This window comes from Mauremys reevesii, linkage group 13 (genome assembly GCF_016161935.1).
Source record: "Mauremys reevesii isolate NIE-2019 linkage group 13, ASM1616193v1, whole genome shotgun sequence".
In the NCBI taxonomy this organism is placed as follows: Eukaryota; Metazoa; Chordata; order Testudines; family Geoemydidae; genus Mauremys; species Mauremys reevesii.
The window spans coordinates 24,554,546-24,564,081 of NC_052635.1; the positions used below are offsets into that span (position 1 = coordinate 24,554,546).

At 42.0% G+C, this 9,536-nt stretch overlaps 1 protein-coding gene across 4 annotated transcripts in view; it reads right to left on the reverse strand.

Annotated features, from left to right (window-relative positions):
* NCOA6 (nuclear receptor coactivator 6) overlaps nucleotides 1-9,266 on the reverse strand; it is a 73,327-nt gene extending 64,061 nt beyond the window's left edge. For all 4 annotated transcript variants that reach the window (XM_039498359.1, XM_039498360.1, XM_039498361.1 and 1 more), the window contains exon 1: nucleotides 9,129-9,266. The gene's annotated coding sequence lies outside the window, so the exon portion shown is untranslated. The remainder of the gene's footprint in view (nucleotides 1-9,128) is intronic.
* Nucleotides 9,267-9,536: the final 270 nt, after the last annotated feature.

Consider the following 9,536-nt stretch of genomic DNA (forward strand, 5'->3'; position numbering starts at 1 on the left):
ACACTGCCCTTGGAATTCGCTAGTGGAGCTCTGGTCTCCCTCCCTATCTTTCACATGTATCTTTGAGCGCTCCCTCTGGTAGATGTCTAGTAAATTTTTCAAGCCCTGCATATTTAGAAAAATTAGTCAAAAAACACTGCAAAAGAAGTTACATCACCTCCCAGACCAAAAAGGTATTAGGGCTGTTGATTAATTGCAGTTAACTCACACGATTAATTAAAAAACATTAATCATGATTAATCACAGTTTTAATCACACTGTTAAACAACAGAATACCAACTGAAATTTTTTTAGATTTTAGTTACAACACAGAATACAAAGTATACACTACTCACTCTATACTATTTTTTATTACAAATATTTGCACTGTAAAATGATAAAAGAAACCATATTTTTCAACTCACCTCATACAGGTACTGTAGTGCAACCTTTTTATCGTGAAAGTTGAACTTACAAATGTTGATTTTTTTTTTTGCGTTACATAACTACACTCAAAAACAAAACAATGCAAAACTTCAGCACCTACAAGTCCACTCAGTCCTACTTCTTGTTCAGGCAATTGCTCAGACAAACAAGTTTGTTTACATTTACAGAAGATAATGCTGCCCACTTCTTATTTACAATGCCACCAGAAAGTGAGAACAGGCATTCACATGGCACTTTTGTAGCTGGCATTGCAAGGTATTTATGTGCCAGATATGCTAAACCTTCATATGCCCCATCATGCTTCAGAGGACATGCTTCCATGCTGATGACGCTCGTTAAAAAAAATGCGTTAATTAAATTTGTGACTGAACTCCTTGGAGGAGAATTCTATGTCTCCGGCTGTATTTTACCCGCATTCTGCCATAGATCTCATGTTATAGTAGTCTCGGATGATGACTCAGTACACATTGTTCATTTTAAGAACACTTTTGCTGCAGATCTGACAAAATGCAAAGAAGGTACCAATGTGTGATTTCTAAAGATAGCTACAGCACTCAACCCAAGGTTTAAGAATCTGAAGTGCCTTCCAAAGTTTGAGAGGTATGAGGTGTGCAGCATACTTTCAGAAGTCTTAAAAGAGCAACACTCCAATCAGAAGCTACAGAACCCAAACCACCAAAAAAGGAATCAACCTTCTGCTGATGGCATCTGACTCAGATGACGAAAATGAACATGCATTGGTCCACACTGCTTTGGATTGTTATCGAGCAGAACCTGTCATCAGCATGGACGCATGTCCTCTGGAATGGTGGTTGAAACATGAAGGGACATATGAATCTTCAGCGCATCTGGCATGTAAATATCTTGTGATGCCGGCTACAACAGGGCCATATGAATGCCTGTTCTCACTTTCAGGTGACATTATAAACAAGAAGTGGGCAACATCGTCTCCTGCAAATGTAAACAAACTTGTTTGTCTGAGCGATTGGCTGACCAAGAAATAGGACTGAGTGGGTGCTAAAGTTTTGCATTGTTTTATTTTTGAATGAAGTAATTTTTTGTACATAATTTTACATTTGTAAGTTCAACTTTCATGATAAATAGATTGCACTACAGTACTTGTATTAGGTGAATTGAAAAATACAATTTATTTTGTTTTTTACAATGCGAATATTTGTAATCAGAAATAAATATAAAGTGAGCACTGTACACTTTGTATTCTGTCTTGTAATTTAAATCAATATAATTGAAAATGTAGAAAACATCCCAAAATATTTAAATAAATGGCATTCTATTATTAACAGTGTGATTAATCGCGATTAATTTTTTTAATTGTGAAATTAATCGCAATTATTTTTTTTAATTGTTTAACATTACATCTAGGGCTGTCAAACACAAATTAAGACTTGAGTGGCAAAAATCAACAGCGTCTCCAGTTACATTAGGACAGACAGACCTCTCTAAACCTATGTCTGGATATCAAACTGACAGGCAGAAGCAAATGGCTTTTGGTTGAAAGAGGGTTATCCTGTATGTAAGATTTCAGTGTTCTGTAGCTAAATTTAAGGTCAGACTAACACTGTTTTCCATAGTAGTCATTGTTAGCACATTATTATTTGATGATTTTTCTCTCTATTTCTGTAAAATGAAAGAATATTTTAGTAACCATTTAAGTCTAAAAGAAACGGATCTTGGAACTATAACATGGATCGGTTACTGAGGGTGCTGCAGAGAGAAAACCTGATCCCTGACCTAAGGGGACACAGAGCCAGGATTAAGTAACTGCTTAGATAGAAGGTCACATGCATAAAGACTGGTCTCTCTCTCCAAATTGTGCAGTAAGAGGGATGGCCAGAGACATTGTGAAACAGTGAAATAACCTTAAAGATCTTAGGTAGAATTATGATACACATTTGAGAGAAGTGTAGTTGATTTTAACACACATCAATATTAGATGTAACTGATCACTTGCCAGGAATTTGCTATGTGAACTGCAGAGGCTGAGGTGAATTGGTATGAAGTTCCCACAGTGGAAGTTTTACACCTCCCCCGTATGCCTAGCATTAATGGTATAAGCCACCATGGCTATACTTAACTTAAAATATTAGGAAAAGATAAGTTCTTGGAGACCATCCAGAAGTTAATGGCTACAATTAAGATTATAATAATGTTTAGAGTTTGTAGCAATAAATATTTAACAGGTTTGAGAACTGTTAACTGTTTATATTATTCAGCCAACAGCTCTTCCCATAATGCTGAAACAATAAAATCCTTTGAAAAAAATCTTTCTTCCATATTTCCACAACGTTTGAAAATACAATTTGTTAGGAAGTAGGTCAGGGGTGGCCAATCTGTGGCCCTGGAGCCGCATGTGGCTCTTCCGAGGTTAATATGAGGCTCCTTGTATAGGGCTGGAGCTACAGGCACCAACTTTGCAGTGTGCCGGGGGGGTGCTCACTGCTCCACCCCTTGCTCTGCCACAGGCCCTGTCCCCACTTCACCCCTTCCCGCCCCCTCCCTTGAGCCTACTATGCCCTCGCTCCTCCTACTCCCCCTCAGAGCCTCCTGCACACTGTGGGAGGCACGGGGAGGGAGGGGGAGGCACTGATCTGTGGGGCTGCCGGCAGGTGCGTGGGGGAGATGATGGGGGCTGCTGATGTATTACTGTGGCTCTTTGGCAATGTACATTGGTAAATTCTGGCTCCTTCTCAGGCGCAGGTTGGCCACCCCTAATGTAGGTGATCTTGGGTATGAGGCATATTGATATGCTTTAATGGAATTTTATTATGTTTCATGGTGTATTTATTTGTTAAAATTCCATAAACTTCATTGAAATTCACTGAAAAGAGTGATTCTAGATGACGTCCCTTGACATAGTTCCATCACTGGAGACATCCTAACTTTTATTGTACATAAAGCCAACTGATCAGCTCTCCAGGCATGACTAAAGAATAAGGAAGAGAGGATCTAACTTTGGAAACAAATTCCAATTGCAACTAATCAGTTACCTAAAAAGATTAATATTTTCATAGGTTAGATCCAAATAAAGGGAGATTCCCCGCTGCCCTACCCTGCCAATTTGTTACAAATTAATTTTAAAAGTGTCACCATTATTCTTGGAACTGGCATCCTGTAAAATTTAATACCTGAATGGTGAATTACAATTAGCCAAATTGTTAGTGTCATGTGAAAGAGAACATTTCCATTTGGAAACAATATAAATTCAATTTTCTGTACCAGAAGAAAGCCAGAGTTTTATAGTAATGCAGTATTTCATTAAGATACACAGGCACACTCAAACAGTCATTAAACATACACAATGAAATAATCAGTTAATTAAAATTACTTGTATTTTTCTGCTAATAAACTGTGCTTTAGTTTGATTTTCCAAGTGCAGCTAAGAAACTAATTTTTAATTATGGTGAGACAGTCCATAGTCAATGTTGTGACAAGCTTTCTACTGAAAGGTCACTTTACCCACAACTAAACTGATTTGGTTCAAGGTTCTCATAATTACTTCTGCCAGAAAAGTCTTGGTAGTATTTATAAAATTTGGGTGTAATCAGACCAGGAATTCATGTTTTGAAATAATAAAGTTTTAACTGAAATCTTTGTTGCCAACTACTAAGAACAACTTGGCTGAAGAACTCCAAATCTAATTTATTCTGCTGTCCCCGCTGTTAAAGTATTCTTTGAACAAGTCTGCAAAAGTCCAGAAATTCTAAAATAGTCCATGTTTTAAAGTAGGAAAATACAGCATTAAGATACTACAAACAATTTTAACATCAAAGCCTCTGCATGAGGCTGACAAATCCAATTGCCAGCAGCAACTAAGAGAATTTTCCCTGACAAGAAGGCATGTCAATTTTTGCACAATGCTAGCTATCATTTTTAAATATATGTATTTTTAACCTTCAAAATTAAGATCTTTTTGTACCTGAGCCCACACACTGATGTGTTCCTGATTCTGCAAACAACACTAGTGTCTTCAGCTGCTTCAGCTTTGTCAAACAGAAGCAGAGTGAAATTAGCAAGACTCCTTTTAGTGTCACTGGTGCTATTAAGAAACCTGTGATCAGCAGTGAAGCTGAGAAGAATCATGTCAATTTCATTTTGCTACTGTCTAGGAAACCTATCACCCATAGGAGAGGCAAACACTGAAGCTATTCACATGGGAGGACCAAAAGAAACACAGAGAGAGAGAGAGAGAGAGAGAGAGAGAGATTTTCCTATACTGCAGCCAAGAGATTAGGAAAGGAGCATCATAGCAGAAAGCTCCAAATGCACAACTGTCAAGAAGCTCCTGAGTGGAGGGAAGAGAATGAGAATTCTCTCTTTTCCAACAACCAGAGAAGTTTCAGAGGACTGAAAAGGGAGTGGGGGTGAAGAGCAAGGAGGCTTAAAATTTTTCAGATGCCTATTAGTGCGATACAAAAGGTACTGTCCCCACAGAGGGCCCAGTACAATGTTGGATTTATTTTTTTAAATTATTTGATTTACAATCATCTTAAATTGCATATCCAAGGCTTGTAGTTACACAACATTTAGTAGCCAGAGTGAAAAATATCTGTACCCTCCCTCACATTCACACAGATTGAACAAAATCAATATAGGGCGCACTCAATCCAAAACAACACCAGGGAGCTGTACTTAATACTCAAAATGTGTATAGAAAAGGAAACACTCCCTCTGTCTCTGTTCAGCTCTGCTCAAACTCTCCCACTTTCACAAATTCCTCCTCACAGCATCCTACATCGGGGGCTACATCAAACTGAAGATGGTGCATATTGTAACTGCTCAATTATTGAGTGGAGTGTCATGGCAGAAGCACATTATACTAGCAGGTGTTAGTTTTAACTTTTTAAACTCTAAACAAGTTGGCACCTGCTTATAAGAGACTGCCCTCCTCCCTGTGTCATACTGCCACAATAGAAGTAAACTGCGGCACTTAATCTGGAGCTCCCTCATGATAAAAAAGGAGACAGCTATTACCAGGGTGTTATCCATGCATTCCCCTCCACTCAAACTCCCTCTAAGTCCATTCAGATGCATTAATCTTCCAGTTACACTGCTATGTTCCACTATTTTCCTTTCTTTTCTTTATTTGTTGTTGTTGTTGTAAATGTATTTACTGCTAGGTGCAACCAGGAAGTTAGCAATTTAGCTATGATGGAATGGGCATGTTTTTCTTATTTTGGATTAAGGTAGAATATTGTCAATTTTAATTGTACGGATGCCCAGAGCAAAGGATGGGGGGCCTGCAAAAACAACAACAACACTAGTAATAGCGTCCGCATTGAAATAATAAAATTTAAAAAACTGAGCTCTAGTGGACCAATGTGTTGGAAGGAATTAAAGAGACAAGGGTCTCACCTTAAAAACCTGCCACCAGCCCTCCTGTTAAATCTGAATCTTGGCTGATCTCCAGCAGTATCACACCAGGAGAGAAACTGATTTTAAAAGGTAGTCAGGATCCAAAATAGTTAGAGCTTCACGAGTTTAACACACTACCTTGGATTATAGCTAAAAAAGTAATTATAAACTAGCATAGACCAAGGAGCACTGGCCAAAACACACCTTCTGCAAGAAACATTGCTACTCTAGAGATCACAGAGCTGAAAAGGTTAGCACTTGGAAGGAGAAGTCAGTGCCCTGTGAAGCAGAGATGAAAAATGTACATGCTTGGTCACTCCTAATATCTAGACAGCAGCTGGAGGTGGGGAGGCTTGGTTTCTCAGCAGGGTGCTGTCCCTCTGGACATTGATGATGAGCCTTCATTGACATCTTTTGTATGGGCCTCAGGCTTATCAGGTCTAGTATGTTTCAAGCCAGTCTTCCCCCAACCTTCCCAAAGGTTATCAAACAACCTTATGCCTGCACACAGTATAATGGGGTATGAGACTCATTTTCAGTGTTGAGTACAATACTGTCCAATGTTCTACATATTAGCATGTATATAAATTCACCACAGGCACAACCTATATAACTACAAATTAGCTTCTAAATAATGTAGTCTCTCTGGGGTAAGTCAGAAACAAAAGCATCTTGCCTACTGTACTTCAAATACACACCAACAACCTGTGCAATCCCACTTTCCCAAATACAACCAACTGATATCAGAATCTTACAGTCATATTAACCCTTTGGTATCCTCAACAGTTCGGTTCCCTGCTGCTGCACACATCACAATCCCAGTACACCTACACAACTCAACTATGATTCAAACCATTACCTAAAATGCAGTGGATCTAGTACAAGATGTCTAATATTACAGACTTTTTAAGGTCTATAGATGAACTGACAAAATATACTGGTTTTAATATGTTTAAACATGCATACTCAAGGTATACAGGGTTTAGTGGTGTCAACTCAGTGTCTTACTCAGACTTTTACTTACCTTACATGGACAGTGTCCAGGGCAGCACTGAGGTTGTTTGTTTGTTGAAATGTAACTGTGCAGTTCCACATTGTTAAGTGTTTAGGCCATTGAAAGTTTAATCTTAGTTTAGAAATGCCTGGCTTTCCTAGGTGTTTTGATTTTTGTTTTGTTTTGTTTTTAAGGGAGTAAATAACTATACCCATCAGATTTGCCACTTATTAATTAATGCAAGATTACCACGTAAGCAGCAAGGCCACCATAGGCAGTTCCTCTCTTGTAAGTTCTACCGAGGGGCAAGTTTGTCAGACAAAGCATTACTGCCCACAGAAGCAGCAACTTCAGATCTCTCTCTAGGGTAAGTTTGAAGCCTGCTGAGAGGGGACTGTGAGCAGAACCCACAGTATGGTGCAGAAACCATGAAATATGACCTTAGTAGCAAAAGTTAGAATCACAGAATTACCATGAAAAAAATGTCATGGTAAAGCCAGGACATTCTAAGTTAATGTTAAAAGGAAGCAATACAGTTCAATGGATAGGGTAGTAACCTAAGGAGTCATGAGATTCATGTTCTATTCCCAGCTCTATTGTGTAACTGTAGAGGGAATGAGCCCAAAAGTATCAAAAGCAACCACAAATTTTGAGTACCTGACTTGAAACATCGACTGTTTTCCTGAGGTGTTGACACATACAGCTCCACATGAAGTCCATGGGAGCTCAAAGTGCTCACCACCTCTGGAAAACAAAACCAAAAAAACAGACCATACATGACCAAAAGTTGGGCACCCAGAAATTGCTGTTTCCATAATTAGAGGCCACTTTTGATCATTTCACTTTTTGTGGCCCAATTTCTCCATCTGTTCGGATGAAGAATGATGCTTGGGTCCTGGCTACCTTAATATCACCTTTGTAAAGCTACAATGAAAAATGCTCATGCGGGTTTAATACCATTATGATAACAGATGCAGACTTTTCTATAATGGTGAAGCGCAGATATTTTACCTTTAAAAATTAAGTTATGCTAAGTATTTGCATCTGCAATATGCAACTTTAAAATCCAGACAAGGCTCACAGGACTAAAATTAAACTTGTCATAACCAGTATAGGGATACAACTGGCCAGGCAGGACACCCCTATGAAATCAGAGAAACCCAGAACCCACTATTTTCTATACTCAGGTCACTTAACACAGTTAACCATGTTTTAAAGCAGTTAAGTTTTTAAAAATAATGCAGACCTCACAACAAGAGGACAGAAAGTTGCTCTATTAATTTATTTTTAAAAGGGTTGAAAGAGAATTACAATAAATGCATGAAATATTGCCTGCATTTGTTCAGAAATTAGAAATAGGAAGGATAATGTATCAAGTAAGAAAAGCTACAGGATCTACCAATGCCCATATACGACAGTGTCACGGACACAACTAAAGACAGGATATTGGATTTGAGGGTTGAACAATCTGTACCAGCCCAGCAATGCTACATTCTTTGAAGTGTAAGTGATGATATGAACATGAATGGTCTAGCCAATTCAAGATTGAACACTCCCCTACTAAACTGTGATGGATCCAGTTTAAGGTGTCCACAATTACAAACTGCAGATGAAAGAAAGCCAGCAGACAGACTGACAAGACATATACCAATTCACAAACATAGTATACCAAGTTTGCTGCAAAACTATAGTGCTATGTTAACCACATACAGAGAATGCTAGGAAAGCGACACAAGTCCTCATCTCCCAGGTGGCTCTGCGTCAGACCTGGTCAAGCTGTTAACTGTGAATAATTGAGCCAGCTTTGTTCAGGGAGCCAGGAGCACCATGACAGCACAGGTGTGGACACGGCTGGGGCATCGTGCAGGGGGCCAGCCCCATCTCAGACCTGCAGTTTCTATACATGCTGGGACTTCCAAAGGACCCTAAGGGAGTTGGGCACCCAAACCCCACTGAAATTCACCAGGAGAAGGGTGCCCAACGCCCGTAGGCTCCTTTACAAATTCCCGCCTTTACTCCACCTAAGAGGCACCCCCTCCCCAAGGCGTGAAGCCCAAGGGAGAGCCCAGCCCAGCCCCGCTACCCGGGCCCGGGCAGCAAGAGCGGGGCCAGTCCCCAGGAGCCAGGCCAGGCCTCGGCCCCCTCCCCCGGCCCCACGCTCTCCATTTCCCGGGCCCTGGGCATCCGAGCCGGCCCCGCTCTCCGGGCACAGCCCCGCTCCGTGCCCGGCCTCTGCCCCCTCGGGCCGGGCCCACTCCCGGCCCCGCCTCCGCCCCCTCGGCCCTGTCAGGCCTGCTGCCCCCGACCCCGCGGCGCGGCCCGGCCCCGCCCTCACCTGGGGGAGCCTCCGCCGTGTCCGCGGCCGGCAGCGGGCTGAGGCCCCGACCTTGGGCCCGTCGCACCGGGGGAGGGGGTCGGCCCGCTCCCTGCCAAGCACCCAGGACACCCACGGCAGCCCGGCCACAGCTCCGCCTCCTCCCGGCACGTGACCGAGCGGGACCGCGCCGCGAGACAGGACAGCGCGCGCGCCTCCGCCACCAGCACGACTGCAGCCGTGCCCGGCGCTGAGCGCGCCAGAGCCGGAGAGTTAGGGACAGCCTGACTGCCCCCCCGGCACCCCTAGGGCACAGCCTGACCCCCGAGAGCCTGACTGCCCCCGGCACCCCTAGGGCACAGCCTGACCCCCGAGCCTGACTGCCCCCGGCACCCCTAGGGCACAGCCTGACCCCCCAGCAGCCTGACT